This window comes from Microcebus murinus, chromosome 6 (assembly GCF_040939455.1).
Source record: "Microcebus murinus isolate Inina chromosome 6, M.murinus_Inina_mat1.0, whole genome shotgun sequence".
NCBI classification, from domain to species: Eukaryota; Metazoa; Chordata; class Mammalia; order Primates; family Cheirogaleidae; genus Microcebus; species Microcebus murinus.
The window spans coordinates 90,146,187-90,159,458 of NC_134109.1; the positions used below are offsets into that span (position 1 = coordinate 90,146,187).

General features: G+C 45.6%; 1 protein-coding gene across 1 annotated transcript in view; it reads right to left on the bottom strand.

Moving 5' to 3' along the window:
- ONECUT1 (one cut homeobox 1) overlaps positions 1–13,272 on the bottom strand; it is a 38,154-nt gene that overhangs the window by 7,724 nt on the left and 17,158 nt on the right. The window lies entirely within an intron of this gene.

Sequence of the window (13,272 nt, forward strand, 5' to 3'; positions counted from 1 at the left end):
AGCTAAGGGAAATCACAAAGAGATATCCATTTTCCACCTAACCAGGATGTATGCTTGAAATGACTTCAATCTGGTCCTCAGCATTTGGCAGGATTGCGTTGGCTGAAGCTACCCCCGAGCCAGTGTTTCCCAAATGGCCTCAGAGGGGCGATACTATCTCAAACTGGGGTTCCTTGAAAAGATGATTTGAAGGCCAAGGACATTTAGAAAACCTATTATATATAGCCTTTTCCTCAAAATTCACTACCTATGTGAGCACACGCAATTCTGTTTTTCTAATTTATTTAACCCCAGAACTCTTTTTGGTGGAGACCGTCGATTGTCTTATATAACGCCAAGGGTGGGGAAACGCAGCTGGGCAGTTCCTGCCCTGAGAGCTCAAGCACTGCAGGTGTTACAGTGCCAGAACCTGGGAAGTGAGATTCTCTCGGAAAACGGACCCTGGGTGACTCATTCCGAGTCTCCAGAGCAATTTGGCACACAGCCTGGTTGTAAGGGGAGCTCAGTATCCCTGTGGGTACAGAGTGGGGGAGCGTGTCTGTGAATAAATAGATGTGGTCACATCTGAAGAAAACTGCAGAAGCTGGGTTTCTGAGTAAGAAAGCAGAGTTATAAGGGAAATGCAGAGTAGACTAAAGCTCTTTTTTTTTTTTGAGACAGAGTCTCACTGTGTTGCCCAGGCTAGAGTGAGTGCCATGGCGTCAGCCTAGCTCACAGCAACCTCAAACTCCTGGGCTCAAGCAATCCTTCTGCCTTAGACTCCCGAGTAGTTGGGACTACAGGCGTGCGCCACCATGCCCGGCTAATTTTTTTCTATATATATTAGTTGGCCAATTAATTTCTTTCTATTTATAGTAGAGATGGGGGGTCTCACTCTTGCTGAGGCTGGTTTTGAACTCCGGACCTCGAGCAATCCGCCCACCTCGGCCTCCCAGACAGCTAGGATTACAGGTGTGAGCCACCGCGCCCAGCCGACTAAAGCTTTTTGAGAGTCACTGGGTGACCAGAGGGGCCAGAGGAACAACCCAGAGAAATAAAATCACACTTCTAGACGCTTTCTCAGGACTGCTAGAGCTGTTAGAAGAATACCAACAAGAGCAACGCTTTGGAATTTCCACGGAATTCACTTCAGGGTGGAGATTACCATCATAAGGTAGGAAGTCCCCGGCTGAAGGCCATGGGTGTCCACACAAATGTGCAAGGTAGAGAGGAGAGTTGGGGAATGGGAGCGGAACATCGCAAGGGGAACAGCAATGCACGTGTTTTATGTGAAAGTGATATTTTTCGTGTGGGTATACAGTTTCCAATAAAGAAGCTGGACGTGGTGGCATGTGCCTATAGTCCCAGGTACTTGGGAGGCCAAGGCAGGAGGATTGCTTGAGCCCAGGAGTTCGAGGCCTGCCTGGGCAACATAGCAAGACCCTGTCTCTAAAATATGGAAAAAATATTTATCATACAACTGGATTAAAGGGAAGGGGATCCCCGCTGTCTGTGAAAGGTAGTACTACAGATGGACTAGACCTATCACGAGTCTCCTCCACAAAGGTGAGCAAGCAGGTAGGCTTGCAGGATGCAATGGTAAAGTGCAGTGAGGGTGGTTTCGGAGAGGTAACTTTTCTCTCTATGAGAGAGGTTGACCATAGTGAGTACTACAAAGGAGGCAGAAGTAGGCACGGAAGATGGTAAAAGTCAGAGCATGACTCTGTGCACCTCCGGAGGAGGAGGAGGAGGAGGAAGAAGGAAGAAGGAAGAAGGAAGAAGGAAGAAGGAAGAAGGAAGAAGGAAGAAGAAGAAGAAAAGACCATGAGAATGTGGGCAAAGGACAGAAGCTTCTACTTCAGGCATGCCTGGGGATTGTGCTTTGCCCATAGTAGGCCAGGCAGAGCCAAGTATGTTTCAAGAAATGTGACTCTGCAGGAAGTTGAAAGGTATTTTGTGAACAATAAGTTGTGACATCAAGTTGGTTTAGGAACTGCTGTTAATTAATGCTTAAACAAGCTTCTTTAATGTAGGACTTCTCAGAGCCTTTGATATGCTAATGTGTATCAACATTTTTTGGCTTATGGGGCTCCCCAAACTTATTTGACCAAGGAACTCTTTATTCAGGGAATTTCGCTCAGGAATGATGTTCCTTAGAACAGCGTTTCTCAAGATGCGGTTGGCAGACCTGTGCCGCTCTGTGAACTGTTACTGACCTGCAATAAGATCAGCACAGAGCATTGAAAACAAGCAATTAGAAATGTTTATGGCAGTTTTTACATTGCTATAACATTCAAGTGTGCGATTATTTCTCTAGTGATACATTTTATATTATATTACCAAAACCATGGGTCCAGGATGGATGGAAATTAGAAAGAAGCCAACAAACAACTAGTCCTTCACTACTTAGAGTTTCAGGAGTCCTGTCTTAGAACACACTTCATAAAACACAGTATATAGCAACATCCTAGAATCGGCTGTTAGTCAAGCATTTGTATACGAACTTATATCCATTTTCCTGACTTAATGACACAAAGGAATTCAAACATCTAACGTGCTCATTGAATTATTTAAGAATCTGGGCCGGGCGCGGTGGCTCACGCCTGTAATCCTAGCTCTTGGGAGGCCGAGGCGGGCGGATTGCTCAAGGTCAGGAGTTCAAAACCAGCCTGAGCAAGAGCGAGACCCCGTCTCTACTATAAATAGAAAGAAATTAATTGGCCAACTGATATATATATAAAAAATTAGCCGGGCATGGTGGCGCATGCCTGTAGTCCCAGCTACTCGGGAGGCTGAGGCAGAAGGATCGTTTGAGCCCAGGAGTTTGAGGTTGCTGTGAGCTAGGCTGACGCCATGGCACTCACTCTAGCCTGGACAACAAAGCGAGACTCTATCTCAAAAAAAAAAAAAAAACAAAAAAAAAAAACAAAAAAAAAAAGAATCTGCTAAGAATTTATCTGGGCACAGACACATTGCCCTGGGAGACATTTATAAAGCCAGATGAGTGCATAGTACTACTTCTTAGATGAACCTGGACTCCAAAGACACAAGCTCAAGCCCAGCCCTGTGGGTCTATCCCTCCAAATATTATTAACATATCAATTTAGGGATTAACTTTCTAACATGTAAAATTTGACACATTCAAACCACAGCACATATGTTACCCTATTTAATGCTTATTACCATCCTGTGAGGTTAGAAGCCATCATCCTTCATTTTGCAGCTGGGTTCCCTAAGCACTAAGGCAAGGGACTTGCCCACGATCACACAGCTCTTGGTGGCCACAGAGCTGGCTAGAGCCATATGCCGACCAATTACCCACTCCCTGTGTGCCTTGTATTCTGTGAGGCCTTACACTCCGGCCAAGTATCCTCTCCCTCCAAACAACTGCCCAGTGGATGTCGTCCTAACGTCATCTCAGGGCGAGTGGGCCAGAGAGAAGTAAAGGGCAAAGGCTGAGATGTCCAGCATGCAGTGACACTGCCATGCCATCTAAAGACAGCTTGGCATTTTCATAAGGGCCTGCTGGAGACCCGATCTCTTCACCCTGAGTGCCGATGCCAATGCTGAAAGCTGCAACCCCCGCAGGGCCAAGTGATCTTGAGCAGGTGAGCCTGTGAGGCCCGAGTCACTCAGGGCAGGTCTGGCTGGAGGTGGAGGAGGAAGATCCAGGTAGCTGTTAAGGCCCTCAGTCCGTTGCTGCTCCAGCACCTCCGGGGACAGGTGGGGGTGCACTGACAGGGCAAAACACTCCCTGAAACTCTCAAGAGCCAGCCCAGGGCTGCTACCTGGATTCCCACAGCTTGGCAGCAGCATTCCTGCCCACCCTGCTCAGGGGAGCTTAGGGCAAGCAAATGCACCAGGATAGGCAAATCCGTGGGTTGGTGGTTGCCTGTGGCTAAGGGGGTGTTGGTAGGAAATGGAAGTGACTGCCAATGGGTACTGGCTTTCTTTTTGGGGTGTGTGTGTGTGTGATAAAAATGTTCTAAAATTGACTGTGGTGATGGTAGCACAGCTCTGGGACTACACTAAAAACCACTGAATTATACACTTTACAAGGGTGAATTGTATGGTTTGTAAATCACGTCTCCACCGAGGCATTCATGCAGCAGCAGCTGGGCACGCACGTGGGGTGAGGCCACGGCTGTCACCCCCACCTGCCTCTGCTGGGCCGTGGCTAGGACAAGAGCTGGTTGACTGTTCCTGTGCATTGAGCCCCCAAAGACCCTCTCTCGTCAGCGGAAGCTGCTTTTCAAAGTAAACTCTAGGAAGAGATAATATACGTGGCTAGGCAAGCATCCAAATGAACAAGATTTCAGGGAAACAATGCCAGGGTAGAGAGAGACACATGCGGGGGGCGCTATGGGAGTGAACGTGCAGGTCGGCTCCCGCGCCCGTTTCCCAGGCCAGTCTCCCCTGCTATGGAGGTGAAAGAGCCATAGAAACCTTCCCTGTGATCCCGACAAAACTCAGGTGAGGCAGACGTGTGTCTTCTTCCTTTCCCTGTAGACAAAACACTGTCAGGGAGGGGAAGGTGACTTGCCTGTGGGCACACAGCTGGCTAGCTGGGGACTGGGGCCTCCAACTCCAAAGTGGGCCCTGGGAGCAGAGGGGGCAATGGTGGACACGTGGTGAGAACCCTCCCCCGGGGGGCGAGGCAGGGGCAGGAGCTGGAGCAGCGGGTGGGAAGGGGCGGTGGTCAGCCCGGCAGCAGGCCGGTCGTCAGGCAGGCCTGTCCCCGCTGGCCGGGAGGCTGCAGGTCGACCTTCCAGGAGAGTGGGCTGTGTGGGAGTGGAGACGAAGGTTGTTCGGGCAGCAGAGGGGACAGCACGCCTATGCTGGCCTGGGGACTGACAGGGTCTAGTGTCGGGAGGGGTGTGGGGAGAGGGCCGCTCCGTTGTCGCACTCAGGTGGGCCTCCCCTCCCCGTCCCCTGCTGCTTCTTCAGTCCTTCCAGAGTCAGCAGTGCAGTGGACCTCTCTTCTCCAAGAACAGTCCCTCAGCTGTAGCCCAGGAGAGGTGGGATCCCTGGGCTTTGTGATGAAAGCAGGGCAGAGCTGGCCTGGCCTGGGGCTGGGTGTGGAACAGGATCCCGCGTGCTAAGCCCCGTTGGTGAACTCCCTTACGGGGCCTCACGACAACCCTGCGAGGCAGGTTCTACCCCCATCTCCGGCTGACAAATGAGTTCAGTGAGGCTAAGGGACTGGCCCAAGCCACCCGGACGGATGGTAAATGGTGCAGCTGGGACTTGAGCAAGCGCAGGGCTCGGTGACAGCACAGGAGACCAGGAGGTGTGGCCCCAGCTCTTCCTCAAGCACAGACAGGGCAAAGCAGAGAATCATGCCAGCTTTCGCTTCCCCCGAGCCTTCAAACAGCCCTTTTTTGTGTGTGATTCTAGAATATCTTAGCTCTTTTCCCCACAAACTTTGTCTTCCCTTCTTTGTTCTGTTTTCCTTGTGGCACAGGCTGGAGCTGAGCTGGGGGGGTAGCTGGGAATCCCTGTTGAAGGAATGTCTGTCATACCCAGTGACACTGGCATCGTCCCCCTGCTTGCTGTTCACGCGCACATGCACACACCCAGCAACCTGAGCCCCCCCCCCCAAAGTGCTCTCCCTGTGTCCCAGCCCCAAAGGGGACGGTGGGCAGAGAAGCAACTGCCCTGCACCTGCTCGTTTGGTTATTGGCAAAGGGGGCTATATGGCTCTTTCTAAAAGCTTGGCTCAAGAATTTTGATTTCTAAATTCCTAAACCTCTGTTAAAGCCTGATCCGCTGGAGTTTTCTTACATCAGTCTCTCTCACTTTAAAAAGACCCTCTACAGTCTGGACCCCCATAATTGGAAATACAAGATATGGGTGCCCTAGTTATGATAATTATTATACAGAATGGTCCAAGGTAAGGCACACTTGATGAATTGCATGCTTATTATGCATTTTTGTCTCACATAGGCCCATTGTGAATTGTAAGTCTTAGTTTATTGATCCCATTTTTGTAATTAATAGCTGTATATATTACTTTATAACATTCATAGCAATTGGAAGATATAAAATAGAATTCCTTTAGAAAATAACCTACCATTTTCACTTTTCACTAAGGCACCATACATTTTCTACAATTAATTTCAAATTGGTGAGGTTTTTCTTGTTTGCACTTCTGGAAAGTTGTCTGTAAAATCAAATTGTAAATGCTAGTCTCCTAATGGCATGCATTATACAAATAGTTTTGCAAGGGTCCCCAGGAGCCCAGGAGGAAAGCCCTTGGAGTCTGCTCTACCATGATACTCAAAGACCTTGACACTCTGACCCCAGCCACCTTTCGGTCTGACCTCCCACTGCTGTGCACCTGCTACCCACCCATCACTCCTGCCACACTGCTCAGGAGTCATTCCTAAACACAGTATGATCTTTCACACCTCTGCTCCTTTGCTCAAGATGTTTCCTCCATCCAGAATAGCCTTCCTTTTCTCTTTTCTGTGCAAAAAATTCCCTACGTAAGCAAGGCCAACCTCAAGCATCTCCTTTTCTGCTAAGCCTTCTTCATTCACTCCCTCTCCCATCCAGAGAGAGTTGCTGTCTCTGTGCCCACAGGGCACCTCCCCCCTCAATATAATTAGTTACTTACCTGCCCATCTCTCTCACACAGTCCACAAAAGACTAGAACATGGGTTATTTCTTTGGCATACTCAGCATCCTTGCTGGATAAGTAAGTTGGATGTGGCTCCATAGGAAATAGAGACACCCAAGACAAATATGTGTACATAGGATGAAGTTCCATGAGACAACTTTGATCCCTGTACTGAATAGTTACTTCGAAGCAGTTACTCCCTGGCACAGTGGGGATATTTCTGAAGTGTCACTTAGAATTCAAGAAAGGTTGGCTGAGCCCTGGGCAAAGGAAGCTGTCCTGTCACCACTCCTATGACTGAGTCAGAAGGTCATCAGGGCCAGGCGGGGAGCAGGCTGGAGAAGTGGAGCTGGAGCAGCAGCAGGAGGCTGGGCTGGGACACTGAGATGAGATGGGAGCAGGGTAATCACCCCCCCCCACCAAGATCAGGTGCCCAGGTGGAGGCAGTGGGCACCAGAGGGCAGAGGTACGCTGCCTGTGTCCTTCCTTGTTAAATCTGAGTGGTGATTGGTCCACATACACCTTAGTTAAATATAGAGGAGATAAAGATAAGATTTATGGATAATGTCAGCAAATATCCACAGAGTCTGTGCGGTAGAAACCATAACAAGAAATTAATGAGATGACCCCAGGGGAATAGTCTTGAAGAAATTAAAATTCAAAGGATACAGGACTCAGATGAAGAATGCTTTATAAATAAGGCGAAATAAAATCCCTTTTTGTTTCTCTCTCTTTTTTCTTTTAAATTAGAGATGTGGTCTCACTCTGTCACCCAGGCTGGAGTGCAGTAGCACAGTGATAGCTCACTGCAACCTCAAACTCCTGGGCTCAAGCGATCCTCCTGCCTCAGCCTCCCGAGTAGCCAGGAACACAGGCATATGCCACCGCACTTTGCTAATTTTTACATTTTTTGCAAAGATGCAGTCTTCCTTTGTTGCCTAGGCTGGTCTCAAACTCCTGGCCTCAAGTAAGCCTCCCACCTCAGCCTCCCAACGTGCTGGGATTACAGGAGTGAGCCAGCATGCTCAGCCTTATTTTGTTTCTTTTCCTTCTGGCAACTACCAAGTCATTAGACATTTTGGATGGGACCTCTGGCTATTGGGGCCCTGGATCCATGGGTGAGGGGTATCATTCCTTTCTCCTGGGCTTCAGGGCTGGCCTGGATTCTGCAGTGGAAGAGGCTGGGGGGACCCTTGGAAGTTCTTAGTCTTGACTATAAATGGGAACCACTGAGAAACTTTAAAAGCATTGGTACCTAGGACCCATCTCCAGAGATACTGATTTATTCAGTCCAGCAGAAGCCTAAGCCTGGGATTTTTGAAAGCTCCCCAGGTGATGCTAATACATACCCAAGGCTGAGAACCATCAGTCTAAATCAGTGCTTCTCGAACTTAAGTCACCTGGACATTTTTTTTTTTTTTTTTTTTTTTTGAGATAGAGTCTCTATCTGTCACCCAGGCTAGAGTGCCGTGGCATCAGCCTAGCTCACAGCAACCTCAAACTCCTGGGCTCAAGTGATCCTCCTGCCTCAGCCTCCCGAGTAGCTGGGACTATAGGCATGCACCACTATGCTCAGCTAATTTTTCAATTTTTAGTAGAGACGGGGGTCTCGCTCTTGCTCAGGCTGGTCTCGAACTCCTGACCTCAAGTGATCCTCCCGCCTCGGCCTCCCAGAGTGCTAGGATTACACGGACATCTTGTTAAAGTGAAGGTTCTGATTCAGCAGGTCAGGGTGGGGCCTGAGATTCTGACCGTCCATACTGACTCCATACTGACTGACTATAAAGCACAGACTGAATAAATCAGAATTTTAGGGGAGTGGCGTGGCAATCTGGACTTTAGGAAGAACACCAGGTGAATCCTGTGATCTCAGGTCTAGGAAAGCCTGCTTTGAGGGATCTTTCTGCGGAACTGGGGAAGGTCCAGGTAACCTTCCTCTCTCTCCCCCCTGTAAAATCACGCTACAGCGATTGTCACAGTCTGGGAGAGGAAAAGAAGAGCATGTGTGTGGGGTTGGGGCAGGCTCAGAGGGGGAAGTGTCCACGGGGTTTGCTGCTAGAGGTGGAGGGTTTTGTTCTGTGATTATGACGAAAGAGGAAGTTGGGTGAGAACAGAGAAAGGATCAGATGACTGGCTCAGAGCTCTTTAGCACTAACGGACAGGGCCTCCTCCATCTTGACTCCTCGAATTTACTGCCAAGGGCCTAAGGCAGGATGGAGGGAGCTGTGGGACGGGAGAACATCCCCTTGGCAGATTAGGGTATTTCACACCCAGAAAGAGGGAGAGCAGGGTTCCTGTGGCAGCCCTGGTTATCCACTGGGCTGGCACCAGGAGATGAACCAAAGAATTAGAGATAACTTTTATAGCTACACCTCCCCACCATGCTGCTGTGACAGGAAGACCCCTACTGGTTTTTACTGGGCCTGTTTTATTATGGTTATTACATTTACAGTATGTTTAAAGTGTTATTTAACATAATAACATGTCGGATATGTGTACATATCCACACATGTAACAAACCCAGGCTGCATATTTTGGGCTGTGCTTCTCCAACTTTAGCACGCATTAGAAAAACCTCAAGGATTTGTTAGAACTCAGGTTACTGGGCTCTAGCCCAGAGTTTCTGATTCAGTAGGATGTCTAACGAGCTTCCAAGTGATGCTGGGGGCAGCCTGTGTGTGTGTGTGTGTGTGTGTGTGTGTGTGTGTGTGTGTGTGTGTGTGTGTGTATGGGGGTGGGGGAAGAATTGCAAGTGAATCTTATCTAAAAATTTGTAAGCAGGTTTGTTAATTTTATGGGTATGGGTAAAGCAAGTTTGAAACTATTTTACATGTATTACAGGACTGAACGAATGAATAAATGAGAGAGAGAGAGAGGAGACAGAGAGAGAGAAAGAGAGAGAGAGGTGTTATTGGGTGTCAGGATTCTTGCTGCAGAGGGAAGGACGTACAACTGGGGAATGGGGAAGGCAAGAAAAAGTCCTGTGAAGATACATTGCAGTTGGAGGTGGAGGTGCTTGTATGAACTCATGATTTTTACAATATGTACATAAGCATGTGTATAAGCATGTTTATGTGCACATGCCTATTACATACATATGTACGAATGTGCATATGCATATTTGTATATGTGTGTGTGTATAAATATATATGCATCTATTTCCTGGCTTTGTCTGAGAGGGTGGAAAAACAAAGTCACCCTAACAGCCATGAACACGCCCAGGTCTTCTTGTCTCTAATATCATCCCGCACCAGCATAAACCGGGGCTCACTGAAGAAGTGGCAGATTCTAGGGTTGGGGCAGAGCAGGTGCTAGATGAACTTGGAATATCTTATTATGCAAGAAAGTTAGAAAAAGATGGGAGCAAGTCATAAGGACGCAGAAGTCAGATTGAAGGCACTCCCATCAGTCAGATCTGGGACAACTTGACCACCAAAATAAAGTACAGTAATGAATTACAAACCACTGGATAAAAGGAATGCCTGAGTCCACACCAATAATAACTGGATAAGCAAATGAGAGAGAAGGGAGGGCTCTTGTTCACTGCATAAAGATGAGGGCTGGCTGTTAAACATGGCAGGAGTGCTGGAGATGGAAAATCATTTAGAAACCATCATGGTAAAGATTAGATCAGGCAAGAATCAATAGATGCTAAACCTATGGGGAATTTTGATGAGGCGTAGGATATTTGCATGGTCTTAAAAAGTATCTCTCCACAGACTGCTTATTAGTTGTAGGGGGAAAATCAGCTGTTATACAGTGCAGAAATTAGACAGCACCTTGACTGGGTGATCAAAATTAACTCAACAGTTAAATTAGGGACATGTAGACATTGTGGGCCTTTAGATGTGACCCCCTGAGAAAGTCACACTGTCACTCATGCCAGTTTCTGGGTAAAAAAAAGCATACTCTCAGTAAAATCATCGAGGAAACGTTGGGTAAACACAAAATGAGAGCTATCTTATTAAAAAAGTGGGGAGGCTGGTCTGAGAGTAGTGGTATTTGGTCACAAGTTACAGATTCCTTTGTTCCTTCTCCACTCCCACTGCTTCACTTAGCTAGCCTTAAAAAAAAAAAAAAAAAAAGAGGGGCTATATCAATGTTTTAAAAGACATAGACTGTAGAAATGTTTCATATTAAAGAAGCAAAAGAGATATGACAAGTAAACCTGAGGCTGGATTGTGTACTGGAGAACAATGCTATAGAGGACGTGACCGGTTCAACTTACAAAATTGAACTGTGACTATATAAGAGAAATATCCCTATTCTTAGGGAATACACTCTTAAGTATTTAGGGGTCAGGGGACATGATGTATGTCACTTACCTTCAAACGGTTCAGGAAAAAAGTCTGCATGAGAGAAAGAGAAAGAGAGCATGTGTGCAAATGATAAAGAAAATGGGGTAAAATGTTATCAATTGGTCAATGTTAACAACTGGGTAAAGAGTATACCAATGTTCTTTGCACTATTTTAGTTTTGCAACTTTTTATAAACTTGAAATAATTTCCAAATAAAAATGTGGAAAATCATGTTTTTGAATGTTTAATGACATTCAGATATGCTCAACTGTAAATTCTCTATGAGCTTGGTTTTGTGAAAAATAAATTTTTAAAATGTACTTTATATGTATACTTTTAAAAAGCTAGAAGGAAACAAACAAATATATAAATACCTATTGTCTTGGAATTATGGGATTATGGTGATTTGATTCTGTCTTATTGTTTATAATAGTTCATATTTTCCAAAGTTTCTACACTGGCATGCATTACTTTAACAATTAGAGAGAAATTATTTTTGAAAGAGGAAAACAAATATTCAACAAAGTCTCATGTATAGTGTTGCTAACTGCTATGTCATTCATTAACAATAGCAAAACCAAAACCAAACCTGAAAATAATTGAAATGTCTACTGACAGGAAAGGTTGTTAGAAAGGTTATGTAAATTATGAATTTCTAAAATAGTATAAATCATAAAAAATTGTTTATATAACCCAATTTATGGATAGGAAAGTATCTAAAAATAGGGAATTGATTAAACAAATTATAGCATAGCTGTAAAATAGATTTGTAGAATTTTTTCTGACATACAGTAGTACCCCAGGAGCAAAGAGAGAACTTTTGCCCATTCCTCTGCTGTCTTGCAAATTGCAAATATCCTATCTCTAAATATCTGTTCAGTGAATCCAAACTACCCATGCTATATTTGGGAGAGGACAGGAAGGGTGGAATTACCAGGGATTTTTATTGTCTCCATTATTCTTTTATGTATTTTCAAAAACTCTACCATAAATTTAACAGCACAAGATTTTTTACTTAAAAAGTTACAAAATAGTGTTTATACATAATCTCACTGGAAAAAACCTGAAAGGATATTCACACACACACACACAAAAGGGTTATCTATGTGGGCTTACTGTGGGTGATTCTTTTTTTCCCTTGATTAGTATATAATGCTTTTGCAATAAGAAAAGAAATTACTTTTTAAAAAAGCATTGGAATTAAACAATAAATTTATTTTAAATAGGCTAAGTATCCAGTAAACAGCAAGAAAATATTTACAAAGGCTATGTCATGACAAAAGCAGAATCCATGATTGTATATACACGGTAGAGCAATTAACTTTTTGAAGAAAATTTCCAGCTTTGTGTTGAAAGCAGTGTACTGAAATGATATGGTATTTGTGTCCAAGTGCTGTATTACTTAAAAATAGGAAACTGGATGGTAGATAGAATAATAGAATATATTTTATGAGGGAAGGGCGCGCCTCTAATCCTGGCTTGGGTGAGGCAAAGTCATAACATGTAACCAGGCCAGGCATGGTGGCTCACACCTGCAATCCTAGCACTCAGGGAGGCCGAGGCGGGCGGATCGCTCAAGGTCAGGAGTTCGAAACCAGCGTGAGCAAGAGTGAGACCCTGTCTCTACTATAAATAGAAAGAAATTAATTGGCCAACTAAAAATATATAGAAAAAACAAGCTGGGCATGGTAGCCCATGCCTGTAGTCCCAGCTACTCAGGAGGCTGAGGCAGGAGGATTACTGAGCTCAGGAGTGTGAGGTTGCTGTGAGCTAGGCTGATGCCACGGCACTCTAGCCCGGGCAACAGAATAAGACTCTGTCTCAAAAAACAAACAAGCAAGGTGGGGTGTGGTGGCTCACGCCTGTAATCCTAGCACTTTGGGAGGCCGAGGTGGGCAGATTGCTCAAGGTCAGGAGTTTGAAACCAGCCTGAGCGAGACCCCGTCTCTACCAAAAATAGAAATAAATTAATTGACCAACTAAAAATATATATACAAAAAATTAGCTGGGCATGGTGGCGCATGCCTGTAGTACCAGCTACTCGGGAGGCTGAGGCAGTAGGATCGCTGAGCCCCGGAGATTGAGGTTGCTGTGAGCCAGGCTGACGCCACGGCACTCACTCTAGCCTGGGCAACAAAGTGAGACTCTGTCTCAAAAACAAAAACAAAAACAATAAACCATAACATGTAACCAAATGTTTGTACTCCCATAATATCCTGAAATAAAAAATAATAATAAAAAAATAGAATATATTTTATAAGCTTGAATTTTGAACAACTTTCATTAAGTTGTCTTTCATAAAAGAGCTGGAATAAGGGGACTGACATTAAAGCACTTGGGACCATTTCCAACCTACCCAGAAGGCTGGTCACC